Source organism: Orbicella faveolata, unplaced genomic scaffold (genome assembly GCF_042242905.1).
Source record: "Orbicella faveolata isolate gen_17 unplaced genomic scaffold, um_ofav_v1 contig_48, whole genome shotgun sequence".
Classification (NCBI taxonomy): domain Eukaryota; kingdom Metazoa; phylum Cnidaria; class Anthozoa; order Scleractinia; family Merulinidae; genus Orbicella; species Orbicella faveolata.
The window spans coordinates 7762105-7783073 of NW_028301578.1; the positions used below are offsets into that span (position 1 = coordinate 7762105).

At 40.2% G+C, this 20969-nt stretch overlaps 2 pseudogenes; one reads left to right on the forward strand and one right to left on the reverse strand.

Moving 5' to 3' along the window:
• Positions 1–324: 324 nt before the first annotated feature.
• On the reverse strand, positions 325–5317 carry LOC149096326 (uncharacterized; annotated as a pseudogene).
• Positions 5318–7601: 2284 nt separating this feature from the next.
• On the forward strand, positions 7602–14262 carry LOC149096327 (uncharacterized; annotated as a pseudogene).
• The last annotated feature ends 6707 nt before the right edge of the window (positions 14263–20969 follow it).

Sequence of the window (20969 nt, forward strand, 5' to 3'; positions counted from 1 at the left end):
ATCAAACATGGAGAAAGTGTTCTATTGCTTAAATAGAAAATTTTAAGGAGTGATCGTGCGTGACACGTCACAGCTGTGTTTACATGCTCTCATCTAAACACACCTATAAACCAATGAGAGTGCGCGTAGTAGCTTCCTTATTTTATAAAGTTTTATTACTCACGTTTCCGAGAGAACTTGCTGTGGCATAAAAGGTTCCTTTTCCGTTTCTTCCAACTCTCTTTCCCTTTTGTTTTACTCAACATCAGACTTGAGTATATGCCTAACATACGCCTAGTCGACGATGTTTTCCCAGTTGATGATAGTATCATTTTATTCTTAACATTTTTAGTCGTGTACTATTCCGGCTTTCAGAAGGGTGGGTTAATCCTGTCTAAAGATTCGTTTATTATTATTATATTATTATTATTATACACTGCTTTTGCTAGTTTTTGTAGAAACGATCCGTATGGCAAAATTCCGGCTAACAAAGAATCAATAAGGACGTCAGTTCTTACTCACCTCAAGACTATCTTGCTATCATGAGTATGGTTCTCGCGCTGGGTTTGTAAAGGTTGTTAATTTTTTTATGTCAATATGTATGGGTTATTGCCCAAGTGTGAGGTCAAGATGGCTGGATATTGGCCAAGTACTTTTTTTGCGTGTTTATGGACCGAGACGGAGTCGAGGTCCATAAACTCGCAAAAAAAGAACGAGGCCAATATCCAGCCATCTTGACCGAAAAAGCTTGGTCAATAAAGGATTTATTATATGGCTTTCGCGGAAATTTTTCTTGCGGACACGGCGGGTAGTCCCGAGCGGGCAAGATAACTCCATCTTGCCCGCTCGGGTAGCCAATCACAGCGCAGGATTTGATTCATCTTGCCCGATCACGGAGCTAGCCATATAATAAATCTGCGTATGAGACTCATGATACGTACTCATGATATTCTCTTTGTCAGTGCAATCATTTTGCTTCTTCATTGGTCCTGACAAGCCCCAAGGGGGAGTGGCCAATTAAGTATACATTTTACATTCTTTTTTGTGCGCACTCTTACTGAGTGCTTTTGAATGCAAAAATTATTTATGAGATCTACCGGAATAGCAATGTAAAGGAAGATGGTGATTGATTTGAGAAAGAAAATATTGTGTGTGATTGTAGAAATCTCTTCTTGTTTTTAGTAGCACTTTTATTCGCTCGTCAGCCATAACAAAAAAGTGCACTTTTAACCAGGATGAGTGTATTTCCCAAACGGATCAACTATTATTCAATGATACATCACAAAGTACAACCATACTTTCATTCTTCTTTGTCTCACTTTTAATGTGACAACGGAGTATTACAAGGAAAATCGTAATAATTTGATTTCTTCACTTGCTTAGGTAGTCTGTTCCGCAAAAACGGCTGCGGGGAGACTATTCCTTAGGCGGAAAGCGTAGCATTTGCACCTGGCACGTTTGCAACGGGTTTATCATCCCACTGCACATCGAAATCCAAGCCTGCCACGTCATGAAACATGCCATGGAGCTCGAACTCGTACAGGCTCTCGTCGGTCAGTACGCCAATTACCTCTTGAACGTACTGATTCAATTCCTCGTCCTGTCCATGCATCATATCACTCCAAAGCCAGGGGCTGTCACCTCGTTCGCTGACCTGCTTCAAGAACTTGTAAAAAGGAACACTGTCTGTACCGAGTGTGTATTCAAAGGGAGGTCGGTTGGTTTTACCTTTGTGCGTCTCGTGGAAGTTTTTCTCTTCCAGGAAGCCTTCAAATTTAACCTTGAACTGGACTTGAATGGTGGCTTTGTAAGATACATTGACTTGCCTGTTGGAAGTTGTTATCTGGTATGATGACCCAGAATCGGCATCTGTTGTTTGCGTTTCTTTCACTTTAACGATGTCCCACTTGATCTTTCCGTCTTCATCTGTGTTCAATCCAGCACTCTCGCTTCCTCCAGACAAGGTGATGGACGCTTTGAAAGTTCCAGCAGCTAAGCCGAACATACCGGGAGACGTGTAACCGAGCGTCACTGAAGCTCCGAAAGTGGATTTAAACCTGGTGGTAGAGGAATGGGAAACGGTGCGAACAGACTTTATTTCTCGTGAAATACTTGTTTGGGTTGAAGTCGAATCCATGTTGTTGATCTCTCCGACATCCTGTACAATAGGCTTTATTGACTGAACTTCTGGCTCCCCGTAGTCGATATTCTTTACTTTAAAAGAAAAGTTCTCGTAGAAGATCTTCAGACGTTCCTTCGCCTTCTCTCCACTGCATCCGTTTTGATAATGGGACCTCCAGCTGTCACCATCTCTTATAAAATCTTGACCATTATGCTGACCTCTGCATCCTTTTGACCAACCGTATCCCAAGTAAAACGCCAAAAGACCCAAGTTATCAAGCGTCAAATCCATAGTTCTGGTCTTTACTTCATCTCCCGACTTCAGTGTTAGGACTTCTACAAGGAAAAGCGGAATAGAGGCTCTAGCCGTTATTAGCACGGGAACACGTTGACACATATACATGCAAATTCATTGTATCGCATGAAGTAAGCATTAACAGCACCAGTTACTGGGCTTTGCTAAGGTTTACATTTTCGACCGCAACTTACCAGCTTCAAATAAAACGCGACGAAAAAAATTTTGTTTTCAATACTAGCAATTTTCAATGCAAGAATAGGCCCTTTGGAGCTAAGCCATCGCGTGACCTATTTTTCATAACATTATGGGCTATAACTTAACGAATGCTAGAAATGGAAAAAGCATGTCGAAAACCATCAAAATGGCCACGTTTGATGCTCCCATCATTAAAGAATGAGAATTTATGACAGTCTGAATTTTAAAAAGAATCAGAAGATTTGTATGGAAAAAGTTGTTGGAGAGCAAGGCCTTCCTCTCCAGCAACATTTTCCATGCAAATCCTCTAAATTTTCTAAACTTACTCTTTAAATCCAGGGGCTTCAAACTTGGCCATTTTGGTATTTTCGATGCGCTCTTTCCATTTCTGGCATAGCCCATAATATAAAAATTTTCTTGGAAAACGTTGGTCACGTGACACCAGCTGCAAAGGGCCTCTAACCATTTCACCTGTTCTCAGGGTGAGCCTCTGCGAATATGGCAGTAGGATCCTCTAAAATAAGGTTACCGGCAGATCACTCAACCAACAATTCGTAGAGGTCTGACCACGTAAAATGGAAAACACTATCAACCTAGTACCGATTATTTTGCCTTTTGGACGTCACATATTAAACTTAGCTACCTCGTAGAGATGACTCAATAAGGTTCTATGGGAATGGGCGAAAGTAATATAGTAATATAGAAAAAGGTTAAAATCAAAAATAAAAAATAAAATTAAGTATACACTTTCTGTCTAAGATGGTGCTCAACTGAACTATGTAGTCGCAGACGGGGTAGCAAATTTGTGTTTTTGTTTAGCATGGCACGGCATAAGGTTTCCCAGCCCCTGCTGAGCCCTTGCCCTTGCGTAACGTTTCCCAGCCCTGCGGAAGAAAATGTCCGTTGTGTAAGGTTTCCCAGACCACCCGGAGCAATACTGCTTCATCTTTTTCAAATTCCCCTCCCTTCCCCTAAGCGGACAGTTACTCACCGTCATACATGTTGCAGCACCTAAGCTTGGTGATGCTAGAAAGTGACTCAGATGCACTTCTGTGTAATCCAACTACATAGAATCCCTCATCGTTGCATTTCCATGTATCACCTGCACCAACATCTTGATCTTTGCATTCTTTGTACCAGTAGGGTTGTAGTGCAGGTTTACAACACTGCGCCCACTGGATACTTTTTAACTGATGACTTCTTCCTCTGTGGAACCCATTAAGGAAATGCCCTGATGGACATGTAGCCCACCCTTCTCTGAAAAAGAAAGCCTCTTTAAGTGTCTTGTGAGAGGAACGCCACAAAGTGGAACGACAGGCACTTGATTCAATAAGTGCTTACTTCAGATTTGTTGCAACTAACCAGCAAAAAAATAAATTATTACACCATCAGGCTTCCGCCTATATGTTGTTCGCTGTATACGTAACAAATATAACTTCACTGTTGGGTAAAAGCCTTCTTGTAGTCAGTGTTAATGAGACCCATCCCAGGGAGGGAGCATAAAAGCATGTCATTAAAATGTTGCACCATATTCATCTTGCAACTCCGTGGATCATCAACTACAGCAGTGAGTATCTATGCAAGTAAACGCTACTTTGGGAGTACAATTATGTGGAGTGCACTAGCTATCCTGGGAGGTGATTTCAGAGCAAAAAAAGAAAAAAAGACAAATTATATAACAAAGAAATAAAAACGATGATAAAAAAAGTGCTGATTTTTGGACAACATACCTCGAAAAGCTCAAGTCCCAGTCAGCGGATGTACACATGTGGGGTTTACTTTATGTATGTCAGGAGGCTGAGAGCATTTGGCATCTTTGATGTCTCTTAGATCATTGTGCGAGCCCATCGTCCTTTGAAATCCAGTTATGTATAAAAGGTTATGTTTTTCGTAATCTAAAAAGTGGCACGTTGCATATCCTGATTGAACAATTCTGTCCCCGAAAAAACTGCTGTCAACGCAGGACTGCAAGGTGAGACTTGGAAAGGTTAGAAGTGCCGGGAAGACGAAGGCCAGCATTCCAAAACCAAGAGGAGACACCATTGTACTGCACCTTCCTATAATGTTTCAAAACAGAAATAACCACTAAAAGACAAGTTATCTTTTAGGAGAAGAAATCTCACGTCATTTTTAAGTTTTAAATATCCCTCTGTGAAAAAAACGCAGACCCATTTTCTAAAAGCAAAGAATCGGCGAACAACAATCCCGTTCTCAAAGGCCTCGAGTTTTAATTTTGGCCAGCGGCGACCAATCGCCTCACCCTCTGGTCGACATAAAAACAAAACGAAAAAGGAACCAGAAACTACCGCTGCGATTGATGCTGGCTCATATTCCTATTTCGCCCAGGGTTTCGATTCTTTCTTGAAAAGATATTGTATCAGCGGATGACCACGAATAACTACGAAAAAGCGCGAGTCAAGATACAAAGAAAAAAAATGGGCCTTGAATATGGCATCACGTTTACGCCATTAAATAAATATTTTCCCCTATTTATGAAAACGAAATTCTTTTAAATACTGAAAAAAAAAGTCTTCTTGCACCGTACCAAAAATTCTGAAAATTTCCAGTTCTAAAATTTAATTTAAAACTCGCAGCAAACAGTGGATACACTTTAACAGTGATCAAGGCATAGCTGAGCAAGGTAAATTTGAAAATTACTCCTAGAAGTTGTTCACTCGCAGGATCAATGAAGTAAGTAAGTGCGTCACTCGACAAAATGTTGAACGGGTCAGTTCTTCCCTATAAACAGTGATGTATATGTTTTAGTAGCAAACAGTAGATACACTGTATCGACAGTTTTCAAGGCATATGTTTGATAAGGTAAAATTAATTTAAAATTCTTTCCAGAAGTAGTCCGCTCTTACGGTCAAAGGAATAACTTAGTAAGTACGTGGCTATACAAAATGTTGAACGATATCAATTCTCTCCTATTAAAATCGATATTTGTCAGTGATATGTACATACATGCATAACAAGTGTTTTTTGAAATAATTTTAAGAGGCTGTTTCATCTTTGTTATAGCCAAATCAAGCTATCAAATGGTTCTTTCCTTTTTTCTTTTCTCTCTTTGTTTTCACATACTTTAGACAATTTGGATTTTGAATTGAGAATGTCTCATGAAGTGTCTACGATCATAACTTACCAAAGCAGGCAGTATTTTGCAGTTAGGTACTGTAGTGAGGTCCACAGTGTGCAAAAATGTTTGGACCTAGTCTGCAACAAAAAGATGTATCTATTACCAAAAAGCATTTGAAAAACATAATCTATTATTAAAGCGTAAAGGAAGGAATTATTTCATTTTTGCCTGTTCTGGTCCTTGTATTCAGTCCAGTGAACAAAGGGATTATTATTTCGTCTGTCAAAGGCAGCAAAATAAAGTTTAAACTGAACGACCGAAATAGACAAAATAAAAATTGCGTGCTAAAGAAAAAGGCATTTAGTATACTTTTGTCCATATGAAAGTTTGTAAATTACTTTCTTTTTTGTTATTTTGAAAAGAGATGTAAAACATATAATTAGTAATCATTTATTAAGAAGTGAACGTGACCATAATAATTTTGACAAAGTTGCTGAGTGATCTGTAGAACAGAACACTGAAATGTCATATTTTTATGATTGTCATTAAAGCTAACCAGGCACACATTAGTGTTTTAAAATTTCCTTCAAGTCTGAGAAAAATTAATACATAACGTATAAGCTTCCTTGAAATAGGCAGCGTCTTTTTATGACAACAAAAACGATGAAAACATTAGTAACTTTTCATATCGGAATTCAATGTTATTTGAAAGATAACTTGTGTGCTATATGGAGGAGAATGAAGAGATGACTTGTGTTGAAAATCCCATTGTCAAAGAAAACGAAAAGTACACCTGAAAACACCTTGCTTGTCACGGAATCAGACTTTGAGCGGTAACGAATAAAATAAATAAGTGTAAAATAATCATTGAGACATTTGGCGTAATTATCAACTACAACTCCAAGGATTATTTAATTAGAGACAAGGGAAAGTAATTACATCGATGAACAATTTTGGGTGACGAATATATCATATTTCCTTATACTGAACGCTTGTTGAAGGTTTACAGTAAACCTGACACTATATGGCTTTCATATCAAAGGCCAAGACTAACATCGAGAAAATTAATAAGTTCTAAAAAGTGTCAATCTTTTGTTCACTAGCTTGTTCGTCGGATTGGCTGTTTCGACAATGATCCGACTTTTCACAATCTTTTAGTACGGGTAACCCGCTTTAGACTGGCCCTTTACGAAAAAAATAAAATGCTTTTTTTAACACATAAGGTATTTTCGAGCCTTGAATTGTCAAATCCAACTACCGTCGAAGCGCGTGTCTTGACATCTTGACCGTACAGTGGCGTGTAATTGAAGATAAAATAAATAAAATTTCGCGCAATTGAGTAGTTTCCAGTTTTGAAATTGTTTTAAACTGATATTTCTTAAACTATTTATAAATTCATGATTTAAAAAACGTTGCAACCATTTCAAGTTTTATTAAGCATAGATTCAGCACTTCTTAGATAGCTGCCTGTTCCAGAAGGTCTCCTTTTTAAAATCTTCTCGAGAGAGGGAATTTACTTTACCATGTGGCACAAACATATTTTAGTTTGACAGGTTTTCTATTATTTCCTCGAGGATGGATGCCTTGAATGCTCTGTTTGATATTGAGCTACCTCACGGCTTGCGCATCTTGAAAAGCCTAGCATATTTTTTTTTTAAGTTTGTCGTTTCCAATCCGTGTTATATCTTCTCCATCCTTGATCATCCTTGTTCCTTTATGGTTTAGTAATATCTCTTAAGTGTTTTTCTATGTTAGTAAACTATTATTTTCAGGTTTACTTAAGTTTAAAGTTAATTTTTTATGTGGCCAAAACAACTCAAAATACCTTGGCTGAGCTCCTTTAAGTCATCCCAGCCGTCACCATTGAACTCTTGACGTGAAACGAAACTGTTTACTTTCTACATTACAGCATATCGTACATTCCTGCTTATGATGTGGCCAAATAGTCCAGTTTGGCTGACATTCTTGGTGTGTAGCTTATGTTCGTCCTTTTCAGGTAAGTGCATGAAATATCATAGATTGGTCATTTATGTTCAGGTACAATATTATGTTAGGAAATTGGAATATGATGTGAGAATTCGAAAAGTTCAAGAAACGGCGTCGTTTCGTCAGGGAGTGGGGTGGTTTGACTAATAAAGAGTGTATGGGGTTCTAAAGTGAAATTTAACTTGCTTGAACAACTCCATCATATCTTATCAAGGGAGGGGTGTTTAACCTACTTAAATTGCCTTCGAATATCCTACAAACAGTCACGAAACAGATGGTTGAGGGGAATAAGATTTGTCGAGCAGAAAACAGTTGAAATTGAATTCATATATGTAGCAAGAAAAGAAAGAATCAATTTAACGGGGCTACACCTTCAAGAAGCGTTTTGTAAGATCAAGCTGAACTACTTTGGACCCTGTGTGATGAATTTATGCCTTTTACTAAAGATTTAAAGTTGGAGGTTGGAATGTGCTCGGGCTGGGTCATTCTGTTTCGTATAGATTTTCTTGAACTAGGTCAGGACTCACCACAACCAGGGCTAAAAGCAGGTACCGGTCAACCGTCAGGGTAACATCGCTAATCTGTTAACAAGGGCATCAGCGATATTCGTTATCCTTAGAGAAAGTCTAGATGGTGCAACATGCAAGTTTTGTAGCGTGCGACTTACAATGTGCAAAAATCTTATCGTACGTAATTTTAACTTTAAAGATTGTTTTAGGCAGGGATTCTCCAGGGGTCTTTGAACATGTTTCGTAAAGGCCAAAGTCAACGGTTGTACCATCTAAAACATCTCCGCGGAAGCTTAAGATAATCATCGGTACATGCAAGTATGTAAAACTAATCAGTTTCTACCGGAACTGATCATAAATGTGACGCATCCGATTAAATTCCTTAGATTGGAATGATTTTACTTGACTTCAGGAGGTGGTAAAAGCACTGGCTGCTTTTCATATGTTAATTTAACAGTCGATTTTAGGTTTTATCATCGAGCTGTTAAGAATGCACGTGGGAAGACAGCATGGAGGGCATTGAGAAAGCCCAAAAGCTACTCGAGGTGCGGTCGAGAGCTGTAGCTTTGAAGATACCACGATAATCGATCATGTCATTTCCCTGGTCAAGTCTTTCTCAAACACAAATTGGAAACGGCCGGTGTTGGTGCGTTTTCAAATTTCTCCGGCGTAGTGTGGACAGAAACATTTGATGCGTTTTTAAAGTGAAAACGCCATTTTCAAATTCAATCCGACGTACTGTAGACGTGGCCTTAACGACATACGTGTTTTCTCTCCTGCCCAGTTGCTGCACGCCCATGTTTTATGCAAGACTGGAGTAATAACTTTAACAAAAAGGGAGAAATGAGGTGTGAAAGGTCTGACGGATATTACTACGTGGTCGGCTTTGAACGGGATGGCACGGACAACTTAAACGGAATAAAGAAAGCCAAATGCTGCGCGCGAGATCAAGCTTTCTGGAACACGCCTACCCAATGCCAGATGCCGGACTGGGCCGCAAAAATGGATGGGTGAGAAACATATTGTTTTCCCTCTTCGCACTTTAGATCCACCGCAAAGTTTATCTTGCCCTTTGTAGGTGATTCGCTATAAAGAGGGTCAATTATACTGTGGCGGTTTCACAACTTAAGTCAGTTTTGAGTGCCGTTTGGCGGGTACATTCACATTTATCTGGCGGTTTACAGTCAAGAAATTATTGCGCAGTTGGAGGAAATCATAAATTTGGCTCGCGGTTTACGGTACGTTTTTGCGTGTTTTTGTGGCGGTCATTCAAACAGAATTACTGAGCTCAGAAGACTGAGCGGTAACTTTGTCTTGCTTGAAGCTTCTCCTTTAACAAAGATTGACTTTAGGGCTAGAGTAAGTCTTGTGGTGTTTGTGCAGAGAAATACGATTATTAAGCTAAAGATCATTTATGATGACGCACGTTTTCGGTTTTTAGGAGAGAATAAAAGCGGTCTGCGATTTCGAAGGTACAAAATTTGGCGGTTTGCGGAAGGTAATAGACCTTCTAAAAAAATAAAACATCACAAAACAAAAAAAAAACCCTGCATTATGAAGCCAAGATGAAAAAACTGCCTTGCGATCACGTGATAAAGGTAGCGTTCTTTTAATAAAAAATGGATTTTTTTTACAAGATGGACCTCTTCAACAGTCTGTGTAATTCCTGGCGAGACCAACAGATCAAAATTGATGTTTGGAAATAAATGAATCGGTCATCTGATTTAGGTGATTCCACAAAATTGCTTTTTGCATCCTCGCTGCGTTCGATTTTCGCGTCATCAGCGCGCGCCCGAGCGCGCGCACATAAACAACATTATTTCTTTCAAGATAAGCTCGACAGCGAAATATACATTTTTCAGAAATTATTATTAATTCCTGATAACTAGGGTAACCTTAGGGGGTTAAAGAGTTACTAAAACGGTCCTAAATATTGCCCAAAAAGGGCGCAGTGATACCCATTTTTATTGCACTTTTACAATACGGCGGCAATACTGAGAAATTAGTTCATGCTTTTATTAGTAGTAGATTGGATTATTGTAATAGCCTTCTGTATGGAATCCCGGAATATCAGACTATGAAATTGCAACGTGTTATGAATGCGAGTGCAAGACTTATATATCGTGCGCACAAGTTCTGTCATATAACACCTCTACTCGCAGAATTACATTGGTTACCAGTGCGCGCCAGTATACATTATAAGATACTCTTGATAACTTTTAAAATTTTGCATGGCCTATCACCTAAGTACCTTTCAGATTTAATTAGTATTCAACAGCCTTCGTCCTATCATTTGAGGCGCAACGACAATGGTCGTTTGTTGGAAAGACCAAGTGTGAAAGCCAAGAAATCATTGGAAGACAGAGCTTTCCAGGTAGCTGCTCCTTTCCTATGGAATAAGCTGCCAAGGTCCGCGCGCGAAGCAACGAATTTAGAATCTTTTAAGACTTTAATTAAGACATTTTTATTTAAGGAATCATTTCAGTTATCTCAGCATATCTATATCTTTATTTGTAATTATCTTTTACCCATTTAATGTAAATTTTTTTTTATGATTTTGATGGAAAGATTTGTAAAATTTTAGTTATTAATTACTGTTGTGATGCGCTTTTGAATATTTTATAGAAAAGGCGCAATACAAATAATAAATGTTAATGTTAATGTTAATTGAGAGTCGAAAGTAATCAGGCAGTTACATTGGTTTTGGTTTTGGTTTTGGTTTGAGATTGGCTGAGCGGTCTAATTGGTAGGTAATTGGCCTGGTTTCAGTTTTAGTACATTCAATCGAGAGTACTCCATGCAAAACATAATTACCTGCAAGCCAAGTGTTCTTATAAATGCCCCTTCTTTTTAAATTGCATTCCCCATTCATTCTTTTTAAATTGCATTTTCCCATTGTATTGAAGTCTTCAATTAACTTTATTTTATTACTCTTGCTGCTCTGTTTTCGCCGTCCTATTGCCAGGCTTTTGTTGTTATTGTTGTTGTGTTTTGTATTTGTTATAGGAATCTTTGTTAACATTATTGATTGTCATTGAAATATGTGATTATGCTGACGATGATACTGATAATGATGACGGTGACGATGATAATGATGATGATGTTGATGAGGAGGAGGAGGATGATGATAATTAACAGATATTTCACGACCATGCGTTGGAAGTAAAATGGTAGATAGCCTCAACATCTCAGCATGGCATCTCATATCCAACAAGCGCGAGTGGAATAATTATTTTATTAAAACGCTCCCAAAATATAGAAAATTAAACTAAAATTAAATTTAAAAACGCCCCAGAAAATCACGCGCACCGTTACTATATTCGTGGAGCATGGTTTAATGGCTCATAACCCTTGATGGCTAAGCCAATGAAAACTCTCGCATTGCATTATTCAATGATTCAGTTTATAATCACAATGCTTATTTCGCAAAATGCTCTTTAGGACTGGAACAAGCACATGCCAGCAGGGTTTTTATCTCAGAGGGCTGGCCCGCGGAGACAGTAGCAGCGTCGGCAGTATTGATTGGGGCATATGCTGTAAATCATCACATCATCGCTATAGGTGGAGAGATTGTTATGACGAGGATGTAAGCAACACTTTTAACAAAGCTGGCCTCAGCGAGTGTAGAAAAGAGGGAAGCTTTATCACTGGTTTCCATAAACAAACATCAGGCGGCCAATTGTCAAGCATTAAAAAGTTTAAATGTTGTAAAATGGAGAAGGGTGAGTCCAGTGATTATTCCAGTCTAAACTTACGTGAAAGTAGTTTAGAGCGTTTTCACATGATGAGAATTAGGCAGTCTGCTCTGAAATGGGTTATAGTCTTCTAGAAGAAGAGTAACTCCCCTATACAATGACGAATCTAGATCCCTGCTCAAATGTTACGATAGCGGCAGTTAATCTTCTGATTAGCGTACTAACTTTAGAGTGTCTTCTAGCAGGCAAGAAAAGCAGGCGAGCAAATCGCATACAGTCGAACCTCCCGTAAGCGACCACCCAAAATGTCAAGGAAGTAGTCGCTTAGGAGACCTTAGACTATATTTGGTCAAAATTTTGCCTCTTTCGCAGATGGTAGCAATAGAGACTTGCCCCATGTTTTAAATGTTTTATTTATATAAGAAGTCAATTTCGAGAAAAATATGGTACTTCCCATTGAGAAATTTGCGTCTTTTGTACTATTTAGGAATACGATAATGTTACACCACCCTATTGTTCAATTTCCGCTCTATTAGCTGTGAAGTGGTCGATTACGGGAGGTTTAAAACAAAAGAAAATTTCCAACTTTTAACTCTAAAAGTGGTCGCAGTCGCTTAAGAGAGGTGGTCGCTTACAAGAGGTTCCAAATGTAGTGATTTGCCTTGGAAACTTTTGGTATCGACTGAGATGAGGAAAGGTTTCAAGTAGTAAATATTTCCTCATCAAAGCTGGAAACATAAATCCAAAGTTCTGCTCCAGTTGCAATTCTTAGTTTAATTTGATATAAGACGAGTTACAGTTTAAGTACAGAGATCAGTTAATATTTTGCAATGAGAAAGATTTGGATCTTGTGGAGTAACTGTATATATTTAACGGAAGTTAGTGGGCAAACCGTTAGTTCCGTCTGCAGTCGTCATTACATGAATGAAATGACGCAAGAAGAATGACTGATGCCTTTCTTTTTTCTAGAAATCCCCCAACTCGCAACACTATACCAACTGAAACAGCGTGTTATGGATACCACCATGAATTACATCGGAACGCTGGCTAGCTATATGGGGTATGCATGGTCAAGTGGGTGCTGGGCTAAAAGAGTTGGTGAAGATTTTCGCAAGAAAGGCGACACCTGGGAGTCGACATACAGAGAAGATCGCTGCGAGCTTAAAGGTGGACCCAAGTAGGACGTTCGCTTGAAGATCGCCTACGAAAACTTTGCCTTCACAATGAAATATGTAAAATTTGGAAAGTCAATCAAGCCCCCTATTACCTTGGATCAGGAAAAACAGCTGATGAATTCCCCCGACAAAAGCTACAGCAAGGTCGTCACAAACAGAAAGAGTAACCCAGGTTATTCATCTGAAGTGCACGTTGATATTCGAGTTGCAAACACCCTAAAAAACGTCCAGCGAAGCAGTTGGGATTCCTATTTCGGAATGGAAGCTGGCATGGAATACGAGCCACCAACTGCGACAGGCGGGGTGGGGTTTTCCGCGAAAACAAGTTTTAGCTACGGATGGGGTGGGGATGAAGAAGAGACCACTGTCACTAACGACTGGCACATTCTAAAGATTGTTGAAAAGAAAGCACTTCCACCAAAAACTTTTGCTAAATGGCATGCATTCAAAAAGCCCCAGACAGTGACCATTCCCTACACAGCTACCATCGTTCCTACATTCTCTGTTAAACTGGAAGGCTACATGAAATGGGGAGGTGGTTACGATGGAGCTACAACCAATTTCCATCAGGATCATCGTGGCTCTGGTGATCGTAATGAGGTGGAGCACAGCTTTGGAAGTGCCCACAAACCATTCTACGAAGACCTGAAAGACCAGGTGGAGCAGAACATGCACCCTTGGCAATGGCATGCTATGAAGCAAAGATACCCATACGCACAATTGTACATCGATCAGCTGATAAATAAAGATTTATATGCATTCACTATGGAGGGCCAGTTTGAGGACACCACAGAAAATGAAATAAAGTCATATTGGTATCCATCACGACCCATCGAGGGAATGGAAGAGGAAGACGAAATGGCGAATTTGACTGCCCAAGCCGACCAAGCGGAAAAGTTCTCAGGGTTTCCACGCATATTTCCTCCGACACCCAAGGTCAAGATTATCGACAACAGCAAGGAGACGGAAATTCCTCCTGTCAAGAACTTTGACGACCAAGATGAAGCAAAACCTGAGCCTACGGTGTTTCCTCGTATCCATCCCCCGGCACCCAAGGTTAAACCCATCGACAACAGTAAAGAGATGAAGCCACTTCCTATTGAAGAAAAGGAAGAGTAAGACTAGGACTGATGGTGTTGAGTTGAAAGCAAGCTGTTTGAGTGTTAGCTAGAATGAGAAATGTACTCGATCTCAATGTAAGTCGATTAAATGAAGACTTGTGCAGTCACTTACGCCAGCTTCATTGATTAACTTACCACGCGCCCCTTTGCTTTATTCAGTGTGAGTCAGGGATGGTGTAGAGGCGAGAGTACTCACCTCTCACAAGTGTAGGCCGGGCTCGATTCTGGCCCGGTGCCATATGTGAGTTGAGTTTGTTGTTGGATCTTGACTTACTCCAAGGGTTTTCTTGGAGTCTCCAGTTTTCCTCCGTCGTGTGAATTCAAGATGTCCAAATTTCAATTCGAAAAGGATAAAGAAAACCAGCTAGGGTTGATTTATTTACTTACAGTGGAGTCAAGCTAGGAATTATCAGTCGTCTCCTTTTTCTTCTCAACCAAACTCTAATTTAAATGTTCTATAATTTTGAAGATCCTTTGAAAGATAGCATCATTTGAGCAATTTCAATTTAATTTTTTTTCACTGTCAGAATCGTATTGATAAGTTTATCAACTCCATTAAGAGAAAGTCCTGCTTTGAGATCTTTTCTGCCACTCTAGACTCAGGCACTCTGTTAAGCTTCCCGCAAATAGTAAACTTCGCTGTTTCTAGGTAAAGACTAAATCCAGTACGGAACCCGCTGGATGATCGAGCAGGTACCCGTTCCTCGAGGGTCCCGAAACGTTTTCGCACCCGGAAAGCCAAAGCAAAATATCCAAGCTTATGATTACAGAACTGTTTATGAACAGAGGTTCCCATTATACAAGAAGTCTTTGGTGTATACACCTCTCTGTTTTTAGATACTGATAAATCAAAAATGGCTTTAAATTGCAGGCCCGAAAAGTTTTCGAGGCTTTCGAGAAACGGGCCATAGGTCCGGCGTTTAACTTTTGGAATGTTGGTTCTCTCCTTAATTGTGCTCTAATCCAGAAGACCCCTAATATTTGGGAACTTCTTCCATGTTCCTGGTATCTTGTTCAAAGTTCGCTTTATAGTAGTATTTCACGGGAAAACTTCGTTGTTATTTCTTGTTTGCCGTGCTTTCCTCGATCGTGCACACAAACTATTTACCTTTGAAGAGTTATTCATGATCTTCCTAACTAAAATAAACTTTTAATCTGGGGGTCACTATTTCAAATGCTGTAGTAACCAAAACAATTGTCCAGCTTAATAGCGGTCAAAGTAGAGATTATAGGTAATGTTAAGTCTTCATACGAGCCAAGTGGCCCATCAGGACGAATCTTATCCCTGCTTTTGTAGTATAAAGCGACTTGGGGTATTTCTACTCCTCCCTGGATGGGATGCTAGTTCATCGCAGGGTTACCCCCAGCATTAAATTCGCCAGTACCCATTCATACACCTGGGTGGAGAGAGGCACTGTGAGAGTAGTGCCTTGCACAGGAACAGAACACATTGTTCCAGGCCAGGGCTCGAACCCGGACCGTCGATCCCGAATTGAGCGCACTATTATAACCATGAGGCCACCGCGCCACCCACTTTTGTGACTGATTGTTAATTATTACAAACTTAAAGCTCTCACCTTGGTTAGTCTCCTCCGCAGCCGTTATTAGGGTCGTCACGCAACGCTTCTCCCCCACTAAAGGCTGCTTAAACCCGAACCCCATTTTTTTCCCTTTGTTTACAGTTCACGTGAAAATTACAGAATGCACCAATCACGCGTTGCCTATTGTTAGCTCTGAAACCAATCACGTATCAATAGTTTGTCAATGACGTCAGTTTCCCCGCGTAAATTCATCGCCTCCTTAGCGAGATGTTGCGAGACATCCCAGAGATTTCCTATGGATCTAACTCAGAAGAAAATAGTCGAAAGTAGTTCTAGGTGCTTCATTTGTTCGTCGGCTTCCCTCAAGAATAACAAAATCTTCATTTTCGGTAAGAGTTTACTCGACATTGCTGAAGTCATCCGATCCTCGCTATCGGTAGACGTGAGTCGCCACTCAGAAAACAGCGCACAGTTCGTCTGTAGAGACAAATGCTACCAACGTTTGATAAAATTTAATCGGGCATCGGATAAGTTGAAGGAGCTAAAGAAAGAAATCGAAGAAGTCTTCCAGGCAAGAGAAAATCTCAGGGCAAAACGCCTACTACATCCAGATGAGAATGCCGACAGAGGTGCCAAAAATACATCAACTTCATCACCTCGAGGAAAAGCATCCAAATCGCTGCGATTTGCCGATACCACTTGTACTTCTTCTGCCATCCACGAAGATTCGGATGCGTTGGGAACACCAATTTCTGCTGACAGAACGCCGCTGGGTTCCTGCTTATCACCGATTCAAAGTCATCCCTTTGGTCTGGTCTTACGCGCTTTTCCAAATGCACAACTGAACGGAAGTTCTCCCCTTCCAATGTTGACATCCACGCCGATTTCTGGCCATGGCTCTCGTGATACGAGTCAAATCAAAGTGTCCTTTAAGTATCCGAGTAAAAATGTGAACAAAACTTTATCACCGGCTTATCAGTCCGTTGGAAAGGCGTCGGCTTATGGCGTTCCATCGCAAATCGCGGGAACAATAATAAATTATCAACCACTACGACAACACAAGTGGAAGAGCTTGATAAATAGGAGATTTGCTAAAGCCGGTAGCCAGGTTCACAAAAAACACCTCTCCTATTTGAAACTATTTTTTCAATTGCCAACTTCTGATGATAATTCAACGTGGGGATTTTGAACGTGGAAGACACCAAAATAAAGGCTTCTTCGAGCGACGCCATGTTGGTTTCACTATCAGCAGCCGATAGAACACGAGTTGTGATTGGATAATTAGTCTTGGCGCGACCGCCTCAGGAATATGTGAGGGATGTTGTGATTGGCTAATCCGCGGAAACAAATGGGGTTCGGGTTTAAGCAGCCGTTAGTGGGGGAAAAGCGTTGCGTGACGACCCTAACAACGGCTGCGGAGGAGACTAAACCTTTGTGAGTTCGAGTGCGGACTGATTTGTCTTTAGCAGCGATGCAAGCGCGCATCAGCTCTTTTTTTTTTCAGTCGCGTAACGGTGAATGTCCTTCTTTTAGTCTTCTCGAGAATTCAACCATCCAGTAAAATTTCTAAATCTCATTCGAAACTGTTACGAAACGGAAAAATGTAGCCTTTCGCAGTGACGGAACGGACAAAATCCAACCTATATGAGTCGTAGAGTTTAAGGCGACCGACCTACATTACCATTAAGCGTACCGTTTCGTTTCCCACGTTGTTAAAGCTGATTAGTCAATGAGGGGACACTGCTTGGCTTGAATCAAACAGAAAGATTTTTTTCACTGGGTAACAAGATCACTTTACTACTGTTTTTAAAACAACACTGCAAGTTGTCGTTCAGTACCCTTTCAGGGAACTCCAAATCAACGATTTTTTGAGTTTGAATTTATTGTAAATATTGGATGCGTCCATAAATCTCGTGAACGGAGTAAGCGTTTGCAGTTGGCGACCATTCCTCCGCTGTTCATTACCACATAGTCAGTTTTAATTTCAGAATAATTAGATTGCTACGCTAGTGACGTACTGAAAACACTTCGCTGACGGGCGCAGATAAATTCAAAGTTAAAGTTTGCTCGGCGAATTAGTTTAACATCATTTAGGCCTTCGTAAAATGATCAGGATGAAGCCAAAGTATGATTATTTTCGTTCCATCTAGCAATTTCTTCGGAACATCTGAGATCATATACGCTATTTCAAAGAAACTTTCACAAGCCAAAAGTAAAATTTTTATTAGCTTTCTTGTCCGACCCACGTACGCTAACTTCCAGCCGTCAAAATCATTTTCAATACCAAAAAAAATATCAACATCATCGTCCCAAAGTCGTAACATCGACTTATCCTCGGTTAATCAACACGTTAAATCTATCGTCGAACAAGAACCCTCGTGTGTACGGTTCGAATGTAACCTGTCGGACCAGTAAGTGTAGTCTTATATGGTATTGTATATTAATACATATAGGCCGAGAAAGGAGACTCTTAATTGAAAGATAAGACCCTAGTATGCGGCATTTTAAATGAAAGTATTTAACTGGACCTTCTGTTAAAGAAGGAGAATAACCAAAGTGATGAGGAATTGAATGAAACATGACAGGGTACATGAGGCGTGCTGTGGCAGCGGGTGGTGTGGTAGCTTTTACTGCCAGACCCGCCCCCAAAACTGAACACGAAGAACAATAGTAAAGAGACGAAGATCAGTGCCCATATAAACTTGGCAAGGAACAGATTAAGTGATTGATAAGACACGTCTTTCATCACAAGTGGATAGAAGATTAACAGTGAGTGCATTGATATAGGTCAATAAGTATTGAGCGAACGACGTTTTATGAATAACCTAGAAGTATCTCACTCCAAGCTCCATAATTCAAATATTAACTAGCTATAGATTAAGCAAGGGACTTGGCTTTTGTTTTCTGTTTTTGTTGTTGTCGTTGTTGTACGTACAATCTACTTAAGTGCCAAATGCGTCAAGTGGTGTCCATTTAACATTACGTGAGACATGACAGTCTCAAGATTCAGTAGCTAATTATCTGAAAACGATGAGATTATCTTCCTTCAGTAAGTCCTTAATTTATTCTGAACAGCCATCAAGTGTCAAGTGAACGAAGGATTACGTTAAAGGCGATCATTGAACTAAGGATATTGTGATGATAAACCTCGCCAAATTCTTAGAACTATAACATCTGATAATTACAACAAAGAATTGATTTTGCGCTTGAAGTCTATAAAAGTGGTCTGGTAGAAGCGTCAGAAAATTTTAACTCTCTAGAACTAAGTGACATATTCCTGTCAAAATGATATGACAAATTAATGTACTGGCAGGTCACGACGTGAAGGGCCTCAAAAAGCCAAACCCTTTATCTCCAAATCAAAGAAGGAAAGGAAATATTAGTTTTATGATTGTCCTTTCGATCATGTCAACACCTGTTGGTTTCGATAGGTCGATGGTATTGGAAAACTTCTTTTACTTACTCGAAGGCCCGTCCCGTCCCGGCATTCTCGGCTAACACCAATACTTGGCCAGCATTCATGCAAAAAACCGGTTAGAGTTAGGATTTGTAAGAGTGAGGCTACTAAAGGATTTAGACAACAACATTAATGTCCGTTACTCATTGTGCTAGGTAATCTTTCCGACCATGAGATTAATCAACCTACTCGCCTTTGCTCTACTTTTATTGCCCTACACGGCATCCCAAGAATTTTTCTTGTCCTCCAATTTTGGAGACAGTATTGGAAAGACAGGATACGCTGAGTGCCCTACAGGAGAACAATTCTTGTACCTTAAAGGCTTCGGATTGACGGGTACCAGCGACAACTTGAAAGACATTTCAAAAGGAAAATGCTGCCAGCCGCCGAACATGCATCAAAACTGGCCTTACACTTGCCACTCAGCAGACTGGCAGCTAAGCTTCAGCAGGTAACGTTATACAGGTCCTTTCGGTACCGTGATGTTAGATGGGTTGCACCTTTGTGCGATTATTCACTCGAGTCGGTTCAGATGCTTGATGACATGCAAGCATTTTTGCCACGACAACAAAACGGCAACAGCAACAACATCCTTTATTTAAAGATGATGCCGGAAAAAGTGAGGACGCGCTGGTGGAGGAGTGTTTCTATAAAAAAACAAACTAATAAAAAAACCCTCTTCTACCGTAATTGACGTAATCACATTATCATCAGTCTTAATTGTGCCATCGGTTGATAATGAAAGCATCATCATCTATTCTATCTGTGCGATAAATCCATAAAACTTAAGTCCTTTATGTTCCTTTTTTACGGTTGACAAAGGACATGAGATAACTGAACTAAGCATAGGAGCGTTCTGTCTTCCAGTGAAAAGATCTTATCGGTCATAGTCGATTTTTTCATTGTAGTGAAGGCTGGGCCACATGCTCGCCTGGATTCTTTCTTCGAGGGTTCCATCGGGGGTCTAGTGACGAACTAAAGAGTATCCAATGGGCAGCCTGCTGCAAGCCTTCTCTTCATCCATACTCGTACCCAGACTGCTATGACCAGGATGCTGGACAGGAAAACCTGCGGCAGTGCAGAAGGGATGGCTTCCTATTGGTTGGATTGTACCGAGGAGCTGGAGAGCAATTGTCGAGCATCAAAAAGTTCAGGTGTTGCAAGATGCTTGAAAGTAAGTTGATACACCTTCACCAACTTTTATGTGTATTAGCCGGGCACGTAAAGAAGTACTGGAATAAGTAGAGTACTTGAAATAAGAAAAATGTCGATCAGCACAGTTCACCGTCCTTGTGTTACATAACGACTCTAACCTTTAACACAATAGCCTGGTACATGTATTTAAGGGAGTACTGGAAGTAGGTTATTTGAATAAAGAAACAAAATCGACCGGAATGTGGAGCATAGCTAAACATTCTTGGACTGCATCAGGGCTCCAACCTTAAATACTCGACATTCTGTCGGATTCGATTGCAATAAAACTTATGAAAAGCTCTGACACTGTCCCCAAACTGCTCGTATTTATTAGCGGTAAGTTTGCATTTCGTCTATTTACAGGTTCAAAGATTACTTGCCGATTGCTATCAACAATTAGCAATAATATGTATCGGCGTAACTTTTAGAAATAGCTTTGAGATAGTTTTCGTAATTTTTATTGTTAGGTGCAAGGGCGCGGACATCACTTGACCAAGCCAAATCGCGCGTTATGGACGTAAGTTTAAATAACCTAGGAACACTAGCGCATGCTATGGGCTACGGCTGGACAGGAGGTTGCAGAACCAAATGGCCTGGGATGGACTTTAGAAGAGAAGGAGAA